At 35.6% G+C, this 27,849-nt stretch overlaps 1 protein-coding gene and 1 pseudogene across 1 annotated transcript in view; one reads left to right on the top strand and one right to left on the bottom strand.

The window, feature by feature from the left end:
- PCDH15 (protocadherin related 15) overlaps positions 1-27,849 on the top strand; it is a 2,324,555-nt gene that overhangs the window by 236,805 nt on the left and 2,059,901 nt on the right. The gene's annotated exons all lie outside the window — the stretch shown is intronic.
- Positions 9,067-9,544, bottom strand: LOC140517092 (small ribosomal subunit protein uS19 pseudogene; annotated as a pseudogene).

A 27,849-nucleotide genomic window follows, 5' to 3' on the forward strand; every position in this document is an offset into this window, starting at 1 on the left:
ATAGCATTAAGAAAAGATTTCTTGATAAATGACTCTCAAGAGTCACTAATAATTTATATGTAGGCTGCTTCAGTTCCTTCTCAGTCATCATCATCTGAAGCATTTAATATTATACATACTAGACAATTATTAACAAATATTTATGACATTGTATTGAAGGAGATTAGTTATGTTCTATCTTGCTATTTTCCTCCCTTGGATGGCATGATCCTCTTTCTCTTTTCCTCCTTTAAATATGTTTTCACAAGAGAATTTTCTTCACTTTTCACCTCTCTCCTTATACCTCTTCTATCATTTGTTATCATATTTGCTTGTAACTGTGTTTGTTAACAGAACTGCCTTTATAGTCTTGTCAGGTTACATGTGGTTTATGATGCTCATTTTGAGGGTTTGCTTTTTATTTATTGTGGTCACTTTCATTCATGCATTCATTCATTTATTTGTTTATCATCTATTTTCTTATTTTTTCATATACTTTTGCATTTATTTATTGTAATTATTTTTATGAAGAACATTTTAGTTAGTAAAAGTCTAGTGGAGGTTGGCTATCATAGTGAAAGACTAAAAGGTCCTAAATATCTGAGGATTTTTTGAAGGTGAGGACATGGAAGATGTATTAGATACATTCTATTTGTCCCCAGAGGACAGAGCTAGGTTCTTTAAGAGGAAGCAATAATAAGAATGCGACATTCTAGAGGGAAAATATCATTAAAAAAATGATCTATAAAACAGTGAACTATACTGCCTCAGAACATAGAGGGTGGATGTTCTCTGTCAGACCTCAAGTGTATGAATGAACAGTTATTGAAGAAGCTAAAGAGGCAATACTTGACTCCATATGAATTGGACAAGATGACCTTTGAAGCTCTTTCCAAAACTGAGATTCTGATATCCTCATTTGACTGATGAAACTAAGAAAACATAATTGATTCTCTCAAGGTCATCTAGTCAGTAAATGAGTACTTCAAGGTTATATGGAAATTCCCCATACAATGTTCTTACCCCTATTTAACACTACCCCTTTTCAGAGACCCTAGGATGCCTGTTTCTATTTACGACACAGAATTTCAAGGCTGAACGGAAACCATCTAGTTCAGCCAATAATCATTCATTTTTTTTCTCTTCAACACACATATCACATGTTCATTATGACTTTATAAATATGCAAAATGATTACTTACTACTTTCCAGAGCAGTCCAGTAGGACAATCTATGGGTATCTCATTATATTTTTTTTCCTTCTTTATGTCCTGGCCATGACCTAGTATCTACCTAATAGGAAAAGAAACAAAACTAAACAAACAAAAATAAATAGTTTTCACATGCCTATTTAGTTCTGAATTTAAGTGCTTTTGCTTCTGTAACTCATATCTAGAGGGGTTATGTCACACTTTTTGGGTATATACCTGGGTTACTTGTTTATTCATTTTAAGGTATCCTTAAAATCTCTAGGTCTAGCTAAGGAGCCAAATGCCAATGCTTCTTACACATACTACTTTGAATCTGCCAAAGGGATATTTTTAAGGTTAAATACCTGTTTTTTTTTTTCTTTTTTGGCACATCACATGCAGTTTTCTTTTTTTAATCCTATTCTTGTATTCTGTTTTGCACATTATATAAAACCTGGTCTCTGTGTGCTTAAGACTGACAAGAATGTAACAGGGTCCTATTCTGGTGCAAATTATCTGTCATTTAGAGTTGTGCGGTGGAAATACATGCATTAACTGATGCTGGGTGATGCTGAGTAGCAGAACCAGGAGAACTTTGTACACAGCAACAACTGCAGTGTGTGAGGAATTTTTCTGGTAGATTTAGTACTTCATTGCAATACAAGGAATTAAAAAATTCCCAATGGTCTCTTGAGGCAAAATGCCTTCCACATCCAGAGAAAGAACTATGGAATTTGATTGCAGAGTGAAGCAGATCATTTTTTTTTTTGTATTATGTTTTGTTTTGGTTTATGATTTCTCCCATTTATTTCAATTCTTCTATGCAACATGATTAACATGAAAATATATTTAATAGGAATGTATGTGTACAGCCTATATAAAATTGCATGCTATTTCAGAAAGGGAGTAGGGAGGTAGGGGGGAAGTGGGGAAAGGGAGGGGAAAAATCTAAGATATGTGGAAGTGATTGAAGAACACTGAAAACAAACAATTAAATAAAACAAAACAAAAAACTTATCACTAGTAAATTAAAAATTAATTTATTATGTCTGTGAATTAGTCTACTCACTGGAATAGTGTTGGAGTCAAGCCTGGTATGGAAATGAAACATACTGAAGGGACAAGAGAGGGAATGTAAGATAGTAAAAATTTAGCCGAGAAAAACAGGAATGAGGAAGGGGGCATACTTGTAATCCCTGCCACTGTAGGAAGGTCAAGGTAGTGTATCATGTGAGATCTGATGTTATAAACTACATTAGGACTAAAGTTGGTGAGCCCCTAGGAGGAAAGGACCACCAGGATGCTTTCCTGTCATCAAGAAAATATGAGTTCAGATTGATCCTAGTTACCTACTAGATGTATGACTTTGAGCAAGTCACTTCCGTTTGCATCAGTTTCTTCTACTGTAAAATCAGTATAGCAGCAGAACCAATCTCCTCTCCTCTAGGCTTGTTTTGAGTATCAAATAGAATGTTATTTGTAATAGTACTTAGAAGAGTGGCTAACATATATTAGATGCTATATAAATGTTTCATCCCTTTCTCCAATAGTTATGAGAAGATCTTCTCTTCTATAAGTTTTTGATAAGTAAATGTAATGGAAAAAATAGGGATTGAAATGGTATGGGATTCTCCTAACTTGTTAATCAATCAAAATTTGTTTTGTCTACTATTAACATTACTTCTCTCAGTATTAATTTTATTAAAAAATAAATATTAGCCACTCTACCTATCTTCCAAAGCTTCTGTGGCTATTCCCAAGGGAACCCAATTAAAAAATAGTTTAAGAAATTTAAAACATAATATAAATCAAAGTTATTTTATACTGACCATCATCTTTTATTCCTTCTCTTTTTCTCTTACTTTCTTTGCCCTTGCTTTCTCATTGATTTCTAAATTCATTGTTGGACTTTCACTAAAACGGTATTCCTCCTAAGAATTAGTCATGAGTTACCCAAAGTGACAGTACTGCCATCACTGACAAATCTCTTATTACATTTGATTTTTTTTTGAAAGAGGAAGTAATACTGGGGTGGGGGGGGAGGCTGTGAAGGGTAATGACATCTTCTCATATATCAAGAAGTTCAGAAAATGATTATACTTTATGAGTAGAATCTGTTTTCCATTTGTTCCTAGCCTGCCTCTGGTTTCCTTCCTTTCAGAAGATGAACTATCCTTAGCTGCCAGTGGCATAACTGAATTTTCCAGATTGCATTAGATTCCATTACTTACATTATGTACTTAGGTTTGGTATTGTGAAAGCTTTTGTATTTCCTGCTACTTCTCCCAAAGGGATACATTTTTCAAGTAATTGACAGAGAGAGACCTTGGGGGAGAAAGGAAAAAAAAAGAGAGTTCTTTAAACAAGTTTGGGACTTAGGTTTCTTTTCGGTATACCTTCTCAAAGTGGGCAAACATATACTCCAAATCGCTGCCATCTCTTAGTAATCTCTGTCCTTTCACAAATGGAGATGATATTATTTAAGATGCTTGTTACCTCCTGACAAAAAGCAGAAAACTTCTTTTCTTGGCAACAAGAAAAAAATGTGAATGAAAAGAAAGTTTCTAAAGAAAGGTTGTTTTTGAATTTGACTTCGTTGAAAATGAAAAATACCTAGAATTCATCAGCAATGGAATTAAGCATATCAGACAAACTTAAAAACTTGAGGATTATGTCTATGAGACTCTGGAAGTTCTCAAATTAACATTCTGAGCTGTACAAATGTATCCTTCCTTGTGACATGTAGGACATTTTAGGTGAAGCTTTCATTGTCTATGTGTATCCTTCTTGATTAAATTATAATTTTGTTCCTATAATAAGCACATCTTGATTTCATTTATCATGTACATGTTATACGTTCATGTGTAAAATATTAAAGTGTGTTTGTATACACACTTATACATATCAATATGCATATATATAACAGCATATAGGCTTTTTCATTTATAAATATGTTTATTGATATAAAATAAATAATAAAATGAGTACATATCATAAAAAACATAAATATAAACTTATTTCTGCAAAATCATGTACATATTTCCATTTACATATGAGCTTGTATGTATGTATGCATGTACATATGTGTATGTATGCATGTGCACATGATATATATATACACAATGACCCACTTTGGTCTTCCTTTTAGATGGTAGCTTTAGCCATTACTTGTTAATAGTTTTTCCCCAGTTCTTTTACAGGGGTTCATTTAGGTATTTACCTAATTTACCTAAATAACCAATTAATCAGTCAGTTGTTCTCATTCTCGAAGAGGACCAAATAACATCACCAGGATAAAGTCAAATTTCAATGTGTCTGACTATGGCTGATCAGACCAATGCAAGCTTGGAATACTCTACCACAAATTCAAGTCTGCTTGAAACATTTGTGGTGGATACTCCAAATTTGTGCCTCCTATGTTTTCTTTGAGTTGTTTCAATTCTGCCTTGCTAGTAGAGCACAGCACCCCTTCTGATATGGGCATGCCATGCTGAGCAGTCCTGTGCCATTATCACCCATACCACACAATTCCAAAGTTCTTGAGAGAGAACTTGAGAGTGTCCTTGTATTTCCTCTTCTGACCACCATGTGATCACTTGCCCTGTGCAAGTTCTCCATAAAATAATCTGGTGCCAGACATTATGTTAAGTACTGAGAATACAAAAACAGGCAAAAGCCAGGCCCTTCTATCAAGGAGCTTACATTCTAATGAGGGAGACAACATGCAAACATATAAAAAGCAAGCAACATAGATGACAAATAGGAGATAAACAACAGATGAAAAATACTAGAATTAAGGGATTGGAAAACGGTTCTGGTAAAACATGAGACTTTTATTGAGACTTAAAGGAAGCTCAGGAAATCGGTAAGTTGGTGGAGTTGAGTTGGAAGAGTGTTCCAGACATAGGCAATAGCTGAGAAAAATGCCTGAAGCTGAGAGATGAAGTGTATTGTTGTAGCAGTTAGCACCCCAGCATTCACAGGAGGGCCTACTGCATAGGTTCTTAGATCTGCTTTACTAAAAGGACAGCAACTTTTGACAGCTCAACAGAGAAAATACAAGCAGAGAAATAAAGACCAATAGACAGGGCTTCCTACTGTCTGATAATCAATACATACATCACAGATCAACAGACAGATCCAACTGTCTGGCCATTACATACATACATACATACATACATACATACATGAATGCATCCATGCATAGTTACCAAAGAAGCGCCAACACCTGGGTTTTCAAGGAGGGGAATGGGGGGATGGCTCCTTCATGTCTACATAGACTTTTATCTGGCACAGGAAACTTCTTCCAAAGAGTAAATCCCCAAAGCACTCTTTAGAGCAAGAAAGCAGGACCCTCATGACCCACTGCTTCATTAGTAATTAATAAAAGGTGTGGACCTTCCCAGAAAACACGTCTCCCTGAATCAAGCTTCCCTTAATGGACAGGGAAGATTTTTACCTTGCGTTAACATAATTAACATTACACATATTCATGGATCAGTCTGGAAGCCAATGTCAGCTGGATTGGAGTGTGGGTTGAGGAGCAAGGTATGAGAAGATCAGAAAAGCAGGAGTAGACTAATTTATGAAGGGCTTTGTTCTCAAGTAGCTAACATTCAGGTAGATGTGTGTTCATCCTTTGTTGCCGAAGAAGACCATGCCATCAGAGAAATAAGGGTATATATGACTTGCACTTTACTTTGTTTTTGAATGAGGGAGGGCTGTGCAGGTCACTAGCCTCACTTCTCCTCCAGAGCCATCTGAATCCAGTGACCAGATGTTCATCAGGATGTCTGGAGATAATATATATGTATGTATGCATATATGCATGTATATGTGTGTATATATACATGGACATACACATATGTGTGTATATACATATATGTATGTGTGTATAGATAGACAGATAGAGGGGACAGGGTGAGATGAATATGAAGGGAGGATACCTAAAACATAAAATTAGATGTTGAGAGGAATGTACTAGTAGAAAGAGAAAGGAAGAGGTAGAATGAAATAAATCATTTCGCATAAAAGGCAAGAAAGAACTTTTACAATGGCAGGTAAGATGGGGGAGGTGAGAGGGAATAAATGAACTTTACTTTCATTGGATTTGGCTTAAGGAGGGAATATCACATTCATCTGGGTATGGAAATATTTTTAGCCTGTAGGAAGGCAGAGGGGAAGTGGATAGGAGAGGAAGGATAGTAGAAAGCAAATTGGAGCAAGGGGTAATCAGAAGCAAATGCTATTGTTGAGGGACAAGTCAAGGGAGAGAATGGAATAAATGGAGGGCAGGACAGGGTACAGGGAAATTTGATTAGTCTTTTGAAACACGACTGTTATGGAAGTATTTTGTATGGCTACACGTGTGTGACCTATATTACATTGCATGCTTTCTCAATGAGATTACATAAGGAGGGAGAAAGGTGGAGAATGTGGAATTTAAAGCTTTAAAAATGAATGTTAAAATTGTTTTTTTGTATGCAACTTGGAAATAAGTTGTAACAGCAATGGGGAATAGAAATCTATCTTGTCCTGAAGGAAAATAGAGGGGAAGGGGATGGGAGGAGGGGGGTGATAAAAGGAAGGCCAGTTTGGGGAAAGGGTTTTTGGTGTGCATGCTGTCCTGGGGTGGGGGTAGGGGAGAGATGAGGAGAAAAATTTGGAATTCAAAAACTTGTGGAAGTGAATGTTGAAAACTGAAAATAAATTGTATTAAAAATAAAATAATTCTATTAAACCTGATTAGGTAAGTTTGATAACACAATCCTTATTTTTTTTCAAATAAGTAAATGTTAAAGAGGCAGAACATAATGTTAAAGAAAGGATCAGTTTTGCTGTCAGGAAATCTTAGTTTCTGCCTTGGAAGTATGTGAGTTGTACATTCACAGGAAGTTGATGAGGCTTTTAGTGTTTAAAGCCATGTTTTGGATAAGGTACAGGGGAGTTGCAAAACGTTATTAAGGGCATGGGGACAGGAGGAGGAGGAATTTCCAGAGTTTGAGTTCCCCAACCAGTGAATTTGCACATTAAATGTGCAAACACCCTCCAAACACACACACACATGTGTACATGTATATGTATATGTGCATGTATATATGTATATGTATGTATACATATATGTGCATGTATAGATATTAATGCATATATACTATATATGTGTGTGTGTGTGTGTTTGTCCTTCTTTTCAAAGACCAATGGCATCATGCAGTGAGGTCTTGGCTCAAGTATGAATTGGATTTAAATGAGGCACAGTTGTACCAAGTTTTCAGTTTCACTTTCTCTTCACTTGCTCATCAAAGACCAGTGGCAGAACAAAATTCAGGACAACTGACAATGAACCAAAGTATGGTAGATGTTCTTGGCATCTTGATGTCTGGTCAAGCTCTCAGGGCTTCATGGTGCCTCCTTCAGCCACTTTCATGGGAGTGGAAGCAAATTGTTCTCATCCCCCCATTCAACCAGGGGAAGTCTTCATGTGTTTGGGGTAGAAATCCCCCAACTCATACAGTAGTTTCAGCCTTTTCAGTTCCCCTCAACTTGATTTAGCCTGGAGGCGGAGAAGGTTTTACTGGGGTGTGGATGCTGCACATACTATAACGTTTTGAAACCACTGGTGAGAGTAGGGTGAAGGTGAATGGCAAATTGGATGAACAACCCTGGAAAGGCCTTGGTAAGGCCTCGTACCACAGCTCCTAATCCTCCTTTAACATCCCATATCTACATATGTGGATATGTACATGTAAACACACTCACACATACTATATATACATATCTTTTAAAAATAATAATTAATTTTTAGTTTTCAGCATTCACTTCCATAAGTTTTAAATTTTCTCCCCCTTCTTCCGCAAGATGACTTGCAATCTGATTTGGCTCTACATATACATTCCTATTAAACATATTTTCACATTAGTCATGTTGCATAGAAGAATTATAAGGAATGGGAGAAACCATGAAAAAGTAAGAAAGAAAACAAAAAAGAAAATAGTCTGCCTCACTTTGTATTTCTACTCCACAGTTCTTTCTCTGGATATGTATGACATTTACTATGATAAGTCCTTCGGAATTGTTTTAGGTCCTTGCATTGCTGAGAAGGGCTAAGTCTTTCAAAATCAATCATTGAATACAAATATGTTATTTTAAACACTGGAGGTATAACAACAACTATTGAAGAAATACTTTCTGATATTAGGGAATTATATGCTACTTGGCATATATTTTTCATTTATTAAGTTTGAATCATATGTGTATATGCACTATTTTATATAAAGGAATTTCAGGAGAGAATGAGTGACAACCCCCAGCATCAGAAAAGCTCATATGTAAACAATGGCACTTGAGCTGTACTTTGAAGGATTCTAAGGATTTTAAGAAGACAGAGACTAGAATCAGGAATATCTGAGTTCAAATCTTACCTAACAGTGAAATCTTTGATTTAGAATTTCCTAAAATTGAGCCTTTGAAAATAAGTTTGGTTAGTCATCAGAATTCTTAGATTTTGTTAAGATTCAATGCAAATATTACTTTTTACATGAGCCTATATGAACCTTTCTGATCTGTCCAGGAGCTACTGCCTTTTAATCCTTCTAACACCTTGAATATAATCAGTACATACCTCTCTATGTACATATGATCTTGACTTGCTAGGCTATAAGCTCCTTGAGGACAGGACCCATTTTTCTTTCTTTTCCTTTTTTCCCCCTAATGTTTAGTACAAATAGCATTCTTTGATTCATTATGTAAGCAAAATGAATTATGAAAATTTCTATGTGATTTTGAATCTAAAATTTCCATGTTGGTAATTATTTGTGAATCATGTTTTTTTTTTTTTGTTTGTTTGTTTTGTTTTGTTTCATTTCATTTTGTTTTGCTTTTAGAACCTTCTTTTTTATTGTTAGAATCCGGGTTCCTTGAGAGGGATGAAATGAGAGGAGTGAGCAGTTCTATTTCCCCAGGCAGCCATGTTTCATAGGCTTGGGGGTGATAGAGAATTCACCCATGTAGTGTCCAATCATCTCAGGCTTAATTTCTGCCTAATTGATTCTGCCTAATTTTTGCCATTATAGACACCCACCATACTTCCCACCATTTTGGGCAGGATGATCATATCTCGAAGATGTGTCTTCACGACCTCAGGCTTTTCCATGGGATGTCTTCTTCTTAGCCTTCCTCAGGCGCTTCAGAAAGGAATGCTGCTTGCTCCCGCAGACCCCTATTGAGTCGCTGCCGCTTTCTAGTGCTGTACAACTGAATGAGCTGTTCTTAGGACATGTCAGGCAGCTGGTCCAGGTCCAAGCGCGGTAGGTGAACTTCCAGAAGGTTTGCTTCTTCTACTCCACTTCCAGCATCTTGTCTGCCCTCAGGAAAAGACAGCTCCCCCATGTTCTTTGTTTTACAAGTGAATTTATTAAGCTTTAAAAGAACTTCCTGTACTATAGAGAATATTTCTAAACACAGAGAAGATGATAGTCTACCAAAGTTCCTTCTTTGAAAAATATATATAGTTTCATCACAGAAACTGGACAAAGAGAAGGCAAAAAATTGATTATTGACCATTGAAATGTTGAAACAAAAATATTAAATATGTTGACAAATAAGACATAAAATATATTAAAGAACATTATCCATTATGACCAAGTAGTTCTTATAATTAAAATTTAAATAGTTTGTTTTTTTTTTTTAACAACTCTGTGGTACCACCCACGAGATTGACCAACATAACAGAAAATGAAAATGACAAATGCTGGAGGGGACAGGGAAAAGTAAAGACACTAATGAATGCATCATTGGTGGAACTGTGAATTAGTCCACTCTGGAGAACAACCTGGGGCCATGTACAAAGGGTTACAAAGATGTGCACATCCCCTGTCCCAGAAATACCTCCACTCCTTCTATATCCTAAGGAGTTCAAAGATAAAAGAACAGGAACTAGCTGAGCAAACAATAGTTATAGCAAGTTCTTTCTATAATGGCAAAGAGTTGGAAAATGAGGGAATACTTATGAATTGGGGCATGGCTGGACAAATTACTACATACAAATACCATGAAACACCACTATGCTGCAAGAAATGAAGGAGATAGTTTCAGAAAAACTATCTGGGAAGATCCACATGAACCGATGCAAAGTGAAGTGAGCAGAACCAGGAGAACAACCCACACAACAAGAGAAATATTATAATAATAATGCATTTTGAAAGACTTGATAACTGACCAATACAGTGATCTACTCCAAAGAATTCATGATATATAATGATATCTACCTCCACACAGGGAACTGAGTGTCTCAGAGAGCAGATTGAAACTTATTTTCTTTTTTAAAATTTTCCTATTTTGTTAAAACACGGTTAATGTGGAAATACATTTTGTATGACTTCATATGCATAATGTGTGTCATATTTCTTGCCTTCTCAGTGGGATAGGGACTAGAAGGAGGATAAGAATTTGTAACTGAAAATAAAAATAAAAATAAAAATAAAAGGTGGTTGGAAAATAGGAAATCAATGTCATGTGAATAAGTAAAATATATATTTTAAAATGATGCTATCAGAGTGCTAAAATATAGCATCTTTTTGTACTGAAATGCTAAAATGCAGAAATAATAAACTTATAGAATTTTCCTTTCCTTAACACAAATAAAACAATACATTTAAATCTAGGAGGAAATACAATTGCAAAATATGAAAGGCATTCCTAGGAAAAAGAGGTATAAAACAGGACAATCCACTTTTGTTATTTCTATTGGGCAAATTCTTAGAAATGTTATCCATAACAATAAAACATGAAAAGGAAAAAGAATAAGCATTGACAAAGGAATTAAAAATACTGGCAGCTAAGTGGCAAAATGGGTAGAGTAATGACCCTGGAGTCAGGAGGACCCAAGCTCCAGTACAGCCTCAGATACTTAGCAGCTGTGTGACTTTGTTCAAATCACTTTATTGTTTACCTCAGTTCCTCTGTGGATCATATTCTTTAGCAAAATATTTCATTCTGTAATGTTTTCATTTCATGCAAATCAAATCTCAATGATCTGAATTTATGCACCCTAAGAAACTTTTCTTAACCTGTCTTCCTAGCCCTGATGGTTAGTTTCATTCCTTCTTTAAAGGATTGTGAAAAAAAACTTAGCTATTCCTAGAGTTTTCCTCATTTTAGTTGGAGATGTGCTGCTTGAGGAGAGGACATTTTTTCCTTTGTGTATATTTTGTGTATATTTATATGTGCTTGTTGTTTCTCCCAGTTGAACACATGCTCTTTGAGAGACAAGATTGTTTCCTTTTTGCATTGGTATCCCTAATGTCTACCCCTGCACCTGCAGCTGGTAGGCACTTAGCAGATGTTTAGTGAATGGATGAATGAATATTGGATTATTTTAGATGGCTAAATTGTAGGAGGCTGATTTTGAAGCTTTAATCTGAATATTGTTCCTACAGAAAAGCCAATTCCTATAAAGTATGATACATGAGTGAGCAATTTATAACACAGTTATATGACATTGGAGATTATAATTCATATTTCTATACTTAACTGTGTAGTAAAGATAGTTGCAATATATGTTTGGTCCATTATGACTCAGTTTTGCCAGAAAAAAATGTTTACAGCTGGAAAATATCTACGTTTTAGCTACTTGGGAAATCAGAGGAGTCTCTTTCTTCTGTGTGCTGATCTGAAAATGCCCCAGATTGTTTCTTCAGGATACCATACCTTTTTAATGTTACACTTCAACAGTAGCGTAAGAGTGACTTATATATGCTTATTCTCCTGAATGACTTTGCTCGGCTCCCTTCTTTAAGTACATTGCCTCTTTAAAACAAAACAAAACAAAACAAAACAATCAAACTGTCCTCTATGTGTATATGTATGTGTGTATGCCTAAATGTAACAAACACATGTGTACACACTCATTCTCCCCTGCCCTCCCCTTTGAATAGTCTGGCTGCTGTCCAATTTAATCCAGGAAGTTCTCCAAGGATACAGCAGAAAGGATTAGAGTGATGGAAAACCAAGGTGTTGTGGCTCAGATCTGAGAACTTAAACAGGCTTTTCTGCCTCATTAGACAAACATTGTAGAAAGTGAATTCAACAAAACAAGCAATTGATACTAAACTTTTGGATATATTCCTCATTTTCTCCTTCATTTAAAGTTTAGGCACTCCACTGGAGCAGTGGATGCTAGACTCATTTCTTCTATATGCCTCCTAATATCTTAATGTTGTGATGAACGTATTTATCTGCACATAACATCCCTGCATCCAGTTCTCCATGTAGGCCATGAGAAGTTCTGCGTATGTTTTGTAGTTCAAATGTGAAATTGATTATTGTAGGGCTTTAGGTGGAAAGATAGGAGGAAAAATACATTTTTTCTCCCATTCAATAACAAGAGCTTTGCTACTCTTTTTTAAATTTTTTTGTCTGATGTAGAATATATGAGTATTAAAGTATTACTAACATTTGTGTTATAGTAATTATAATATAGTAATCACAGTATAGTATTATGTAGTAATCTGTAAAATATCAATAAAATTTATATCTGGTATCATTTAACTAACACAATGAGTCATTAAAGTGAATTTAAAAGTTTCCTTTGTGGCAAATGTTGTGATATTTTTTAAGGATTAAAAAAGGCATAAATGAAACAGTCTACATCCTCAAAGAACTTATATTCTCCTAGGAAAGACAACATATACATATATAATTATGTGCAAAATACATACAAAATAAAACTAAGCTCATCATTTTTCCCCGGGGGAAAACATTTACAATGAGGGAATTCAGGAAAGACTCACTGTAGCAAGTAGTATGAGGGCAAGGTCATGAAGAATTTTAGGATGTCTCTAAGATGTGGAAGGGAGAAAAAAAGGATGCATTCCACAAACACTGTACAGTTTACACAATGATATGGAGATAGGAGATGGGGGCTAGTCAGAAACCAGCTCTGGTGGACTGTAGAGTACACAATGGAGAGTAATGCATGGTAAGACAAGGAAGACAGGTTGGATCCAAACTGTGAATGGATATAAATGTTAGAGGAGTCTTTATTTGATCTTAGAAATAATAAGGAGACATTGAAATGTGATGAGCAGGGGAGTGACATGTTCACATATCTGCTTCAAGAAAATTATTTTGGCAGCCTTATATAAATTAGAGTAGAGAGGATGCAGAAAGGTGGTGCAGAAGATAAAAGGAAAGACTTAGAATTAGAAATATTTGAATCAAAATTGAGTGTAAGAAAATTACTAATTATAGATGAATGGCCAGATAATTCTCAGTTTCATCATCCATAAAATGGGGATAAAAATGACATCTATCTCCCAAGGTCATTGTAAAAATAAAATTAGTTAATTTTGGTAAAAATACTTAGTAAACATTCAAGCACTACATTATAATAATAATGATAATAATAAAAATAATAATTATTATTATCCATTGGGAGGATATTGCAGCGCTCCTGCTGAGAAGTCATGAGGAATTCATGACTTCCCACAAGGATAGTGTCAATCTAATTTGAGGAAAGGGAACATATGTGATTGATTGGGATGAGGTAGAGTCATGTGACCTCCAACTCTCTGAGTTCGCAAAGCTAGATGAATGGGCAAATTACGTTTCCATAATGGAACTAATTGGGATCAGAATGTGTTTCTTGCTTCCAAAAAACTGTGAGAAAATACAGTCCTAAGAATTTTGGCAGCAAACCATTGCTGGATGTTGAGCAGTACAAAACCCAGACAAGAATTCATGGCAAATCAAATACCATTCAGTGTAATAATTTCCAGAACCTCTCAAATAAACACTTACCAATTGTTCCCATCTATATAATATCATATTTTAAAGATGAAAAGAGTATACATTTTTAATTTGCCACTGGGTTTTAGTAGTTTTTGTAGGGATATCAGGTGACTGAAACTCAGCAGTTGTTATGGGCAGAGAATACCTGCTTCCATCATATTGTGAAGGTGGAGTCGAAGACCAACTCTAAATAATGACAGAAAATTTTTTTCTGATGTTTTAAATATAGTCAAGATAATTAGGCTAAAACATTCTCTCACTTGATTTACATAGATATGACACTTAGGTTTGACTGCAGAGTATATCATATTTACTAGGTATGGAGAATTCAATGATATTGTCATAAACCTATAATTTCCTCAAATTTTATAACACCTACTAAAAATAACTTTCATAGTTTAGAAATTGGATTACAAATATAAATTATATGTGGAAAATAATCAATATGTATTTATTTAAAAAAAATCTTTACCTTGTAAATAGTAAGTTAAAGCAGACAGACATCATCAGAAGTCTTGAGAAATTGGTCCCATTTATAACTCACCAGAAATGACTTGTATGGTTAAAGTTAAAATGATATATTAAGTTTTAAAATAACTGGCATGTCTGAATGTCTCATTTCTTCCAACTATCCACATCTTTAATAGTAATTATGGTACTGGAGTATTTTCTGACTTGCTACTTGAATGTTCATGGAAAGATTCTTTCCCTTCTCTGGGGCTCAGTTTCCTCATCTGAAAGATGAGAGGGATGGACTAAATTATCTCAAAGATCCTTTTCAACTGTGAAAATATAATCCTATGATTCTATAATCTTTTCAGTCCAACTTTTTATGGGAAAGGGATGAAGTATTTTAGTGACCATCCTAGTTTCCTCTTTCTGAATAAAAAAAAATCCAACTGAGGTAAATATAGAGGCATTAGTAGAAACAGTGGTTTATGGAGGTTTTCTTTTTGCTTTGATTGTTCTTTATTACAATATATAAAATCATTGAGGATAGAGTAAATGCTATTTCTTTATTTCTATTTAAACTTGATCTTCACTTCTACCTTTATAGTGTGAAAGAAGCATGTATTCTCTGCCCATAAAAGGTGATTAACATTTTTAATCAATTCCCTTGATATCTTTAGCTTTTGTTTTTACAAATGAGTTATATTACTACTTTTTCAAGCTATATAAAATATTTTTGTTAGCATGATTATTTTGACATTGAATAAGCAATCAATTTAGGTTGGATTGTAATTTTTAAAGTCATATTGGTTTTGCCTAGTGTAATAGCAAGCACCCTGACACATCCAGGATGGACTGCTAGCACAGCTTCTTAAATCTGAATTTCTAAAAGGAAAGCAACATTTGAGGGGTCAGTAATCTTCTTTAATCACATTTACCAACAGAAAAAAATAATAACAGAGAAATTAAGACCAACAGTTAGGGCTTCCAACTGTCTGACCATTGCATACATACATACATACATACATACATACATACATACATACATACATACATAGTTACTAGAGAGAGAATCACTAACATCTGGGTTTTCAAAGCCAGCAGGCTCCCTAATGGCTACCCAGACTCTCATTTGGTACATGAACCTTCTTCTAAAAAGTAATCCCCCAAAGCAAAAGCTCACTTCAGAGTATATATATACACTTTTTAGACTCAGAGGGTATCAAGACCCCCATGATCTAATTCCTCATTTGGAATTAATAAAAAGTGTGGGTTGTCTCACAAAACAAGCCTCCTGTAATCAAGCTTCCCATAATGGGCTCTACCTGAAGCCTATTAATGGGCAGGGAAGATCTTTAGCTCTCCTTTACATTATACCTACTCATAGGCAAATAATATTCCTCACTTGTTTAGATCTGTCAATTTCCGTGAAATTTGTTTTGTAATTGTGTTCATATAACCATGGATTTGTCCTGATGTGTAGATTACCAAATATATCACTTTGTCTGCAATCATTTCATCTTTATTGATAGTGAATTCACCATTTGATACTGATAATTTCTTTCTTTTTAAAAATATAATTAACCAATTGCTTATCGGTTTTGTTGTTCTCATAAAACCAGCTCCTAGTTTTATTTACTATTTGTTTTTTCTTTAAGTTTCTCCTTTGAGTTTCAAGATTTCCATTTTTTTTTTTGTTTAATGGAGGGGGTTAATTTATTTTCTAGTTTTTTTTAGTTGCATACCTAATTCGTTGATCTGCTGCTCTTTCTCTCTTTTATTGAAGTATGTATATATGACTTCTTTCTTACTTATTTTATGATTATGTTTATCTAGCTCTGAAAGGGGAAGTTTGAGGTCCCCCACTTGTATAGTTTTATTACATATTTTCTCTTGTAAATCATTTAATTTTTCCTTTAAGAATTTAAATGTCATGACATTTGGTGCATGTGTTTGCTATTAATATTGCTTCATTGTCTATGGTTTCTTTTAGCAAAATGTAATTTCCCTACTTATCATTTTTAGGTAAATCTCTTTTGCTTTTACTGAGATCATGTTTACCATCCCAGTCTTTTTTGTACTTCAGTTAAAGCATTTCTATTTTGCCCTCCAATTTTAGGATATCAAGGTATTTTTCCTTGATTATTTCTTGAAATATGATGTCTAGGCTGTTTGTTTCATCATGGCTTTTTGGTAATCCTATAATTCTTGACGTATCTCTCCTTGATGTATTTTCTAGGTCTGTTGTTTTTCCAATTAGAGATTCTGCATTTTTCTTTATTCCTTCTTTTGGTATTTTTATTCTTTATTTTTGCTTCATGGAGTCATTAGCTACCACTTTCCCAGTTCTCATTCTCAGAATATACTTTTTTATTCAGGGAGCTTTTGTCAATCTTTACTTTTACATTTAGACAATTCTGCTTTTTAAGGTGTTATTTTCTTCAGTATTTAGTGCTTATTTTACGAAGTTGTTAATTTTTTTTTCACAATTTCCTTTCTTTGCTTCCTTTGCCTCTTTTTTCCCTCTTTCACTTATTTGATTTTGGAATTGTTTTAAGTTCTTTTTAGAAATTCTCATTGGGGTTATGGCCAATTATTATCATCATCATTATCATCATTATTTAGTCCTTACCTGGAGCTGTTTGACTTGCCTTCTGAATTTATTTCTTGATCTTCCTTTTCCCTGTACTAGCTTTTATGGTCAAGTTACTTTTTTGCTGTTTGCTCATTTTCCCACACTATTTCTTCATATTGAACTTTATGTTAAAGTTAAACTTTCCTCCCACCATGGGTTGTAGGTGAAGGAGGATTTCTTAGGCTTCATATTTCTTTTGCACTGCTGTATTCAGACCTAGTTTGAGATTTTGGGAAGTTTGTGGTGTTTTCAAGGCAGCCTAATCTGATAAGATATGTATTTACTGCTCTTTGAATTCTGCTCCTTACCCAGAAAGCTCCCCTGATCCCTTGGAATTACAATCAATAATTCTACTCAGAATCGCTCCTCTTCTTGAATTGGAAATCATGCTTTTGCTCAGGGTCTTTGATACTTTGGACCCCAAACTGATGCTGTTCTACAGGGCTGATTGAAAGCCCTTCTCTCTGCCCTTGAACTGTTACCCAGAAATATGATTTAGCATAGGGATTGCCAAATACTATATGTTCTAGCATCCAGTGGTAGCACAGATGTGCCATATATATATATACATGTGTGTGTGTATATATGAGTTTTTTTTTTTTCTGAGCATGTATCAGGTCACCTTATTGTCTTTGCCTTGAATGCTGAAACTGCTACTGCTTCTGTCACTACCACCTAATCCTACTACAGCTTTTTCATGCACATGGGCTCTGGGCTACCCTCATCTCCCATAGCACAAATTTCTTTTTCTGACCCTTTAAGTTGTCTTGGTCCTCAAGGACGTCTTGCTCTGACTTTTTCTTGGCTCTGCCACCACAAAACTGATATGAAATATTATTTAAAATGTTTGGAAGGGAAATTTGGGAAAACTAAGTTGAGTGCTTCTCTACTCCACTATCTTGGCTCTACTCCGTAACTGGAAAAACTCATGCCAAGACAAGGGACATAACTTTGGCCCATTCATTTCAAATGAGAAATTTTAGGATGTACTGTGAATGACAAGATGATGTCTAACATCTAGAAAACAAAATTTGAATTTTCTATAAAAATATTATTTTATTGCCAAGAACTCAGGGTTTGAAAAGCTTACATTCTAATACAGATACTTCCACCATTATTTTCAAATCATAGCTAATGTAAGATCACAGATAGGTTCATCAATATGTCAAAGAACTATAGTTTCACTAGTGTTGGTACTCACTAAACCAAGTAAGGTCAGATCCACTCCATATTTTGAAACAAAATATTCAGTTTAGTCTACTTGTAAAACTTGTCAACCTTTTCACAACTTTGTGATGAGCTTCTTCAGATTTAAATAAGATGATATGTAGATAACAGATTGTAAACCCAAAAGGGGTTTACAATATAAAACTTGACAATTTGTCAGGATCTGCTGCACAATGTGGTCTATGATCTAGCCTTTGATAATTCAAGATGACTTCCATGACAAGATGAGTTCTCAGAAGAACATCTCATTGTAGAATCCCACACAGTTGAATTGTATAATTTGATCAGTCAAAAGAGGTAAGTCAATGTAACAATATTATTGTGCTATAAGAAATGATGAACAGGCTGACATCAGAAAAACCTGGAAAAACTTAAATGAGCTGGTACTAAGCAAAGTGAGCAGAGCCAGGAGAAAAACATTATGCACAGTAACAGCTATGGTGTACAAGGATTGTTATTGATAGACTTATGCTTTCACAACAATGCAAGGACCTAAAACATTTCCAAGAGTCATGATGCAAAATGCCATCCATATCCACAGACAGAACTATGGAGTCAGAACCCAGAATGAAGATTATTTTCTCCTTTGTTATGTTTTGTTTTTCTCATGGCTTCTACCATTTGTTTTAATTCTTCTATGTAATATCACTAATGTGAAAATGTGCTTAATTGGAATGTATGCATAGAAGTTCTATTAGATTGCATGTTATCTTGAGGAGGGAGGGGGAGAAAATTTGGAATTCATGGAAGTGATTGTTGCAAACTGAAAACAAATAAAGTAATATATTTGAGAGAAAGAAGTGGGTCAAACCAAGCATCAAACTTTCAAATGGACGGCCAGAGACAAGATGGCAGAGTAGAAGGACAGAATTATAGAAGCTCCCCCTCCATAGCCCATAAAATACTTGGGAAAAAATGACTAAAGAAATTCTACAGCAGCAGAAGCCACAAAATGACATAGTGAAAGAGATTTCCAGCCCAAGACAGCCTGGAAGGCCAACAGGAAAGGTCTATAACACTTGGCATGGAGCACAATCCAGCCTTGATCATGGAGTGCAGAAACTGGACCAGAACAGGCATCAGGGGGTGGAATCCCCGACAGCAGCTGCAGTTCCCAGGTCCCTCAAACTATAAATGTCAAAGGCAGTTTCAAATGTCAGTGAGAAAGCTCTTTCACTTGCATGAGAAGGAAACAGCATCTGGCCCCAGCAGCAGCAGCCACTGTAGCAGTAGCATCCATTTTTGGAGCTCTCAGCCTAAAGCCCCTTGAGGAATTGTGCAGCTTATCTGAATCTCAGCTCTGAGTGACTCTCCTGGGTTTAGGAAGAGGGATGACATGATGGAGCTGGAGGTGGTTGTGGAGAGGGAATTGTATTCACAGATACTGGGCAGAACAGAATGCTTGTTGCTCACTGAGAAGAGTGCCAGCCAGGAGAGGAGTAAAATCCTCTCCCTTGATTGTGCCGCCTTGGAGGAATTCAGAACTTACAAGTCCCCAGAGAATATCCTCCTCTTGACAAAGGATGCAAAGTCAGGTAATTGCCTGGGAAAATGCCCCCCAAAAGGGAAAAAAATCCCCATAAGACTATAGAAGGCTACTGTTTTGGTGAACACATGTTTTATTCCATACTTTCAGATGAGGAAGAACAATGCATACCATCAGAGAAAGACCTAAAAGTCAAGGCTTCTGCATCAAAAACTTCCAAAATAAATATGCAGTGGTCTCAGGCCACAGAAGAGCTCAAAAAGGATTTTGATAATAAAGCAAGAGAGGTGGAGGAAAAATTGGGAAAATAAAAAAGAGCAATGCAAGAAAATCATGAAAAGTGAATCAACAGCTTACTAAAGAAGACCCAAAAAATGCTGAAGAAAATAACACTTTTAGAAATAGGCTAACTGTAATGGCAAAAGAGGTCCAAAAAGCCAATGAGAAGAATGCTTTAAAAAGCAGAATTAGCCATATGGAAAATGGGGTTCAAAAGCTCACTGAAGAAAATAGTTCTTTAAAAATGAGAATGGAGCAGATTAAGTTAATTACTTTATGAGAAACAAAGAAATTACAAAACAAAACCAAAACAATGAAAAAATAGAAAAAAAATGTAAAATATCTCATTGGCAAAACAACTGACCTGGAAAATTGATCCAGAAGACACAATTTAAAAATTATGGGACTACCTGAAAGCCATGATCAAATAAAAAGAGCCTAGACATCATTTTTCTTGAAATTATCAAGCAAAACTGCCCTACTAGTGCAGAATCAGAGCGCAAAATAAATATTGAAAGAATCCACTGATCACATCCTAAAAGATATGTGAAAAAAGAAACTCCTAGGAATACTGTAGCCAAATTGCAGAGTTCCCTGGTCAAAGAGAAAATATTGCAAGCAGTTAGAAAGAAACATTTTGAGTATTTGGACATACAAGCAGGACAACACAAGATGTAGCAGCTTCTACATTAAGCGATAGAAGGGCTTGGAATATGATATTCCAGAAGTCAAAGGAAACAGGGTTAAAACCAAGAATCACCTACCCAGCAAAACTGAGTATAATACTTCAGGAGAAAAAGATGATTATTCAATGAAATAGAAGACTTTCAAGCATTCTTGATGAAAAGACCAGAGCTGAATAGAAAATTTGACTTTCCAACAGAAGAATCAAGAGAAGTATAAAAGGTAAAAAGGAAAGAGAAATCATAAGGGACTTATTAAGGTTAAACTGTTTACTTTCCTAAATGGAAAGATAATATTTGTAATTCTTGAAACTTTTCTCAGTATTTGCGTAGTTGGAGGCATTATACACACACACACACACACACACACACACATACACATACATATAGACAGAGAGCACAGGGTGAATTGAATAGGAAATAATGATATCTAAAAAATAATATCAAAGGTTGAGAGAGGAATATATTGGTAGGAGAAAGGGAAAAATGGAATGAGGGAGGTTATCTCTCATGAAAGAGGCAAGATAAAGCTTTTTCAATGGAGGTGAAAAGTGGGGATATGAGAGGAAAAAGTGAAGCTTACTCTCATCATATTAGGCTTAAAGTGGGAAGAACATGAACACTCCATTTGATGTGAAAATGTATCTTACACTAAAGGAAATTAGGGGAAAAATGTGTAAGTAGGGTTGGGGGATGATAGAAGGGAGGGCAAATGGGAATTGGGAGTAATTAGAAGTAAACAGTTTTGGGGAGCGACAAGGTCAAAAGAGAGAATAGAATAAATAGGGAGGGCAGAATGGGAAATATGGTTAGTTTTACACAACATGACTATTATGGAAGTCTTTTGCAAAGCAACACATATATAACCTATATTGAATTGCTTGCCTTTTCAGTAGGGATGAGTGGGGAGGGAAGAAGGGAGAGAGGTTGGAACTCAAAGTTTTAGGAATGAAGGTTGAGAATTGTTTTTGCATGCAACTGAGAAATAAGAAATATAGGCAGTGGGATATAGAAATCTGTCTTGCCCTACAAGAAAAGAGAGAAGATGGGGATAAGGGAAGGGAGGGATGGAAAAAAAGGGAGGACAGATTAGGGGAAGGGGTAATCAGAATGCATGGTGTTTTGGGGTGGGGGAAGGACAGAAAATTTGGAACTCAATTTTGTGGAAATGTGCCAGGCCTAGAGGCCTGAGGGCTACCCGAGTCTTACCTTACCTATCACAGGTCTTCGGCTGGCCAAACCGGATAAATGTATGAGAGAAGAGACTTTCCGGAGTCGAACAAGGGTTAGGCTTTATTCAGGGTCCTGGTTACATGTGCAGGGGGAACTCTTCCTTAGGACAGAGAGAGAAATCTCCCAAGGAGGCAAAGATCTTACAGTAAGAGAATGAAAGCAGAAGTGGAAGTGGGGAGAGAGGGGGGAGGGAACAGCGAAGAGAGGAAAAGGGGCCTTCTGTCCTGTAAGGGCCCCTCAGCTCTAAGAGCGCCTTCAGGCTTCCCTGACCCTACTTAAGCTCTCTGGCCGCGTAGTTTGCACCTGAATACCGTGCCTGTTAGATAACAATAGGTGTGCCCAGATCTGGGCCAGTCTCGAGGGCGGGGATGCTCTCTCCCATCACGTTTCTCACAGGAAGAGGCGGAAATACACGAGATCTCACTCCTCAATTCCCTGCTGTTTCCTGGGGGGCCTCATGAGAACTCTAAGGTTTAGAAGCTCTCACCTTTACCCACCCGAGACTGTCCACATGGAACTGAGCTTACACCCCCAACAGAAATGAATGTTGAAAACTAAAAATACATAAATAAACATAAAAAATCCAAAAAATTTTCAAATGGAGGGGCCCAGCCAGGATGGCAGAGTAAAGGCAGAGACTTGTCTAAGCTGTCCCCCAAGTCCCTCTAAATACATGTAAAAATGACTTTAAATAAATTCAAGAGTTGCAGAACCCACAAAAAGTCATAGGGAAACAATTTTCCAGTCCAAAACAACCTGAAAAGTCAACAGGAAAAGTCTGCTGCACTAGGCTGAGAGGACCACAGTCCAGGACAGGCCATGCCAGCACATACCAGATGCATCAAATCTAGAGCAGGCCTCATGGGACTGAATCATTGGCAACTGAAGTGGTTTCCAGACTTCTTAACACACAAATGCTAAAGACAGCTTAAAAGATCAGTGGGAAAGGTCTGTCAGACCTGGGTGAGAGAAAAGCCAAGACCAACCCTGACCCCAGCACAGCCCTGGAGTTCTCTTGGTGACAGTGGCAGCAGCAGCAGCAGCAGTGGCAGCAGCAGCAGCAGTAGTGGCAACTGCTTCCAGAGTTCTCAGCCCACAGATGGTAAGGGGTTGCAACAACTGTTCAGAAAGAGATTATAGGAATCTCTTTGCTGGAAATGAGGCAGAATTCTGTTGCTTTGCCCATATTTGGATATGGCTTGCAGTCCTGAATGTTAGTCCTGAGTGGGTTAAATTATAAAGGGATGATATATCAAAAATTAAATTAAGGGGTGAGAGAGAAATATACTGGAAGAAGGAGTAAGGGAGGGGTAGAATGGGATAAATCATCTCACATAAAAGAGGTAAGAAAACTTTTATAGTGGAGGAGAATAGGGGGTAAGTTAGTGGAGAAGAGTAAATCTTACTTTCATTGAAATTGGCTTTAGGAGGGATTAACATACACACTGAATTGGATATGAAAACATATGTTACCTTACAGGAAAGTAGGGATTAAGGGGATAAAAGTGAGAGGGGTGATAAAATGGAGGGCAGATTGGGGGAGGTCATAACCAGAAGAAAAGACTTTTGATTAGAAACAGGATGAAAGGAGAGAATAGAATAAATGCGTGGGACAGGACAGGATGGAGGAAAATAGTCTTTCACAACATGCCTATTATGGATGTGTTTTGCATGAATACACATGTGTAATCTATATAGAATTGCTTGTCTTCTCAGTGAAGATGTGTAGGGAGGGAGGGAGGGAGAGAGTTTGGAACTCAAAAGTTTTAAAAACATATGTTAATTTTTAATATGTACCTAGTAAATAAGATACATGGACAATGGGATATAGATATGTACCTTACCTTATAGGAAAACACAAGGGGATAAGAGAAGTGGGGGGTGATATAAGGGAGGGCACATTGAGGGAAGGGATAATCAGAAGCAAGAAGAAGTGACAGGGCAAAAGAAGAGAAAGAATAGAATAAACAGAGGTAAGGAAAGTAGAATGAAGGGAAATATAGTTCGCAATAGTAACCATCAAAAAAAAATTAAAGCAAGTTTCTCTGATATAGACCTCATTTCCCTAATATCTAGAGAAATGAGTGAAATTTATTAAAAAAGAGCAATTCCCAATTAATGAATCATCAAATGATATAATCGGTTTTCAGATGAAGTAATTAAAGCTATCTATAGTTATATGAAAAAAAATTCTAACTCACTTTTGATTGGAGAAATGTAAGTCAAAACAATTCTGAGGTACTACTTCATACCTATTAGATTAGATAACAGGATAGAAAAGGTAAATGACAAATATTAGAAGGGTTGTAGGGAAAATGAGGTATTAATGTACTCTTGTCAGAATTGTGAATTGATCAAACCATTCTATAACGAGATTGGGAACTATGCCCAAAGGGCTATAAAACCATACATAGCCATTGTTATATCAATACCACTGCTAGGTCTGTATCTCAAAAGAGATTAAAAAAAGAAAAGGATCTATATGTGCAAAAATATTTTCAGTAGCCCTTTTCTGGAGGAAGGAATTGAGGGGATGCACATCAATTGGGGAATGACTGAATAAGTTATGGTATGTAATTATTATGGAATACTAATGCACTATAAGGAATGATGAGCAAGATCCTCTCAGAAAAACCTAGAAAGATTTACATGGTTTGATGAAAAGTGAAATGTACTGGATGCAAAATGACGCAGTATTGTAAGATGATTAGCAATTAATGACTTAGCTATTCTCAGCAGTGCAACAACATATGACAATTCTGAAAAACTTAGGATGAAAAATGCTATCCATCTCCAGAGAAAGAACTGATGGTGTCTGAATACAAAATGATACAACATTTGGGGTTTTTTTCCACTTCATTTTTTTGAGGTTTCTTTTTTAAGTTTACTTTCACAACATGGCTATTATGGATATGTTTTGCATGACTACACACATATAATCTATACAGGATTGCTTGCTTTCTCAGTGAAGGGAAGTGGAGAGGGAGGAAAGGAGGGAATTTGGAACTCAAAGTTTTAAAAATAAATGTTAAACTAGTTTTACATATAACTGGGAAAAAGTAAAGACTAAGTGAATACAAAAAAAAGAGAAAGGGTAGAGACAAGGGAAATTTGAATTCCTGCAAAATGCTTCATTATGATGCTTTAAATACTGTCTTCCTGAAGTAGTACAATAGTAATTATAATTTTTCTTTATTTTTGTCTTTGTCAATTCAAATATGTGAGTCTTTTCTCTTTTCAACATCATTTTTCTAGAGAAAATAAATAGCTTCTTATTTAACTGAGAAAAAAGCAACTTTCCACCAGCAAGGGCCCACATTATCTGTGAACTGTGTTGTTAGGAGGCACCAACATTTATATTTATTGGTTATCATTTAGTTTGAAAAGAAATACGAAGTCAAAACACTAGGGTGTGGGGGTGGAAACTACAGTACTACATATCTGGTGACATAATTACAGATATTTGTTAATACAGAAAAATTCACAAGAGAATGAGGAATAGCAATTAAAATGATACATCCATGGGAAGGTGCTCATGGAAAGATGTCCATTCCAGTTAAGAAACAATTAAAGGTTTCTGGATACTATGCGTGGTATAAAGGGACAATTGGGGATTTTTAGGTTGAAGTGTTTTATTTTTAATTCTTTTAATGTAGCTCTAGAAGGGAGAACTGACAAATAGGTGGGATGTGTGTGAAGAAACAAATATAGACTTGATGTGAGGTCAGAAATTTTATCAATAAAAAGATATTCAAAAGTAGAATGGTTTACTTTGTGAGATAACAGATTTACCTTCACTGTAGAGTGGATAAGAACTTCAAACCAAGAGACTGGACCATGAGGGCATGTTGTAGAGGACATTGGGTGGGGTGGCTAGGTATAGGACTGAGTGGTCTCTGAGGTATGAACTTCTGAAATTCATTATACTCAGAGGTGGCGGTAGAATATCTTACCTATCATAATAACTATGCTTCCTTTTCCTTTAAGGGCACATAGCTTCATTTTGGGATTTGCATTGGTTTCAAAAACCAGGCAACATAGTTTTCCAATATCTGATATAATTGAGTACAAACACGTTTTAAAATGTTAGGTGATGAACTATTGGTTTCAGGTAGCCATGGCTTGGAATCTGGGTAAGGACAAGAAAAGTGTTTGGAATTTTGTCCAAAACTACATAAAGATTGGAAATCATCCTCATTTTTGTTGACACAATAGCAGAAAAGATGTTTTGTTTCAATAGGTCATGAAGTAGCTAAACAGTCATGAATACCTTTTGTTGAAAAACAAACAAAAAAACTTGGTGGGAGCTCTGGATCTACAGGAATTTCTTCTTTATTTTTGGATTTGTGGTAAAATGATCAACAATACGTTAGTCCATTCATTAACTTAAACAATAGCTATTAAATGCCTTCTATATTCAACATACTGTAAAGTGCTGGAGGAAATACAAAGTTGAGAGAAGACACAATTACTTACCTTATGGAGTTTCCAATTTAAAAAAAAGACTATTAATTCTTTAGATAATGGCATAGATGAATACAATGTGCAGAGTTTTTTTAAATATATGAATGGGATATCTTTTGCTGGTACATGTGGATATCAAAATGTTTACTTTGCAGCCTGTTTCAATATTCATCTTTTTTTAAGCATGAGTCAGATGGCTTTGAGTTGATGATAGGGAGAAGTTTTTTTAAAAAACAATTTTATTTAAAATTTTAAGTTTCAAATTCTATTCCTCTCTTTCTCCTTCCCCCTCCCTGAGATGCTAAGCAATCAGATATGGGTTACGCCAGTGTAACTATGTAAAACATTTCTATATTAGTCATTTTATACATGAAGATTCAGATGAAAGAAAAAATTCAAAGTAAAAAAAAATGACATGCTTTGGCCTATTCAGACAATATCAGTTCTTTCTCTGGAGGTGGATAGTATGATTCATCATTAGTCCTTTGGGTTTACCTTGTTGGATCATTGTATTGCTGAGAATAGCTAAGTCATTCACAATTGTTCATCAAATATTTAAGTTAGTGAATAAAATGTTCTCCTGGTACTGTTCACTTCACAATGCACCAATTCAGGTTTTTCTGAAATCACCCTGCTTGTGATTTTTGTATTATAATAATATTCTGTTACAATCATATACCACAGCTTGTTTAGCCATTCCCCAGTTGATAGGTGTCCCTTTGATTTCTAACATTTAGCCATCACAAAAAGAGCTGCTTTAAATATTTTAGTACAAATAAGTCCTTTGCCCCACTTTTGAGTATCTTTGGAATATAGGCCTAGTAGTGGAATTTCTGAATTAAAGGATATGCACATTTTTATACCCCTTTGAGTTCCAAATTGCTCTCCAGAATGGTTGGACAGGTTCACAACTCCATGAACAAAACATTGCTGTACCAGTTTTCTAACATCCCTCCAACATCCAACATTTTTTTGGTCATATTAACAAATCTGATAGGTGAGAGGTGGTACCTCAGAGTTGTTTTAATTTTCATTTCTCTGATCAAGAGTGATTTAGAGCATTTTTTCCACATGACTATAGATAACTTTGATTTCTTTGAAAACTACCTGTTCATATCCTTTGATCATTTATCAATTGGGAAACAATTTGTGTTTTATAAGTCTGACTCAGTACTCTACATTTGAGGAATGAAGCCTTTATCAGAGATACTTATTGAAAACTTTCCCCTAAGTTTTCTGTTTTCCTCATAATTTCAATTGCATTGATATTGTTTGGGTAAAACTTTTAAATTTAATGCAATCAAATTATACATTTTTATATTTGTAATGTTCTCCACTTCTTTATTGATCCTAAATATTTCCCTTATCCATAAATCTGTCAGGTAAACTATTCTATGTTTGCTTAATTTGATTATACTTTCATCCTTTATGTGGAAA

The sequence above is a fragment of the Notamacropus eugenii genome, chromosome 1 (genome assembly GCF_028372415.1).
Source record: "Notamacropus eugenii isolate mMacEug1 chromosome 1, mMacEug1.pri_v2, whole genome shotgun sequence".
NCBI lineage: Eukaryota > Metazoa > Chordata > Mammalia > Diprotodontia > Macropodidae > Notamacropus > Notamacropus eugenii.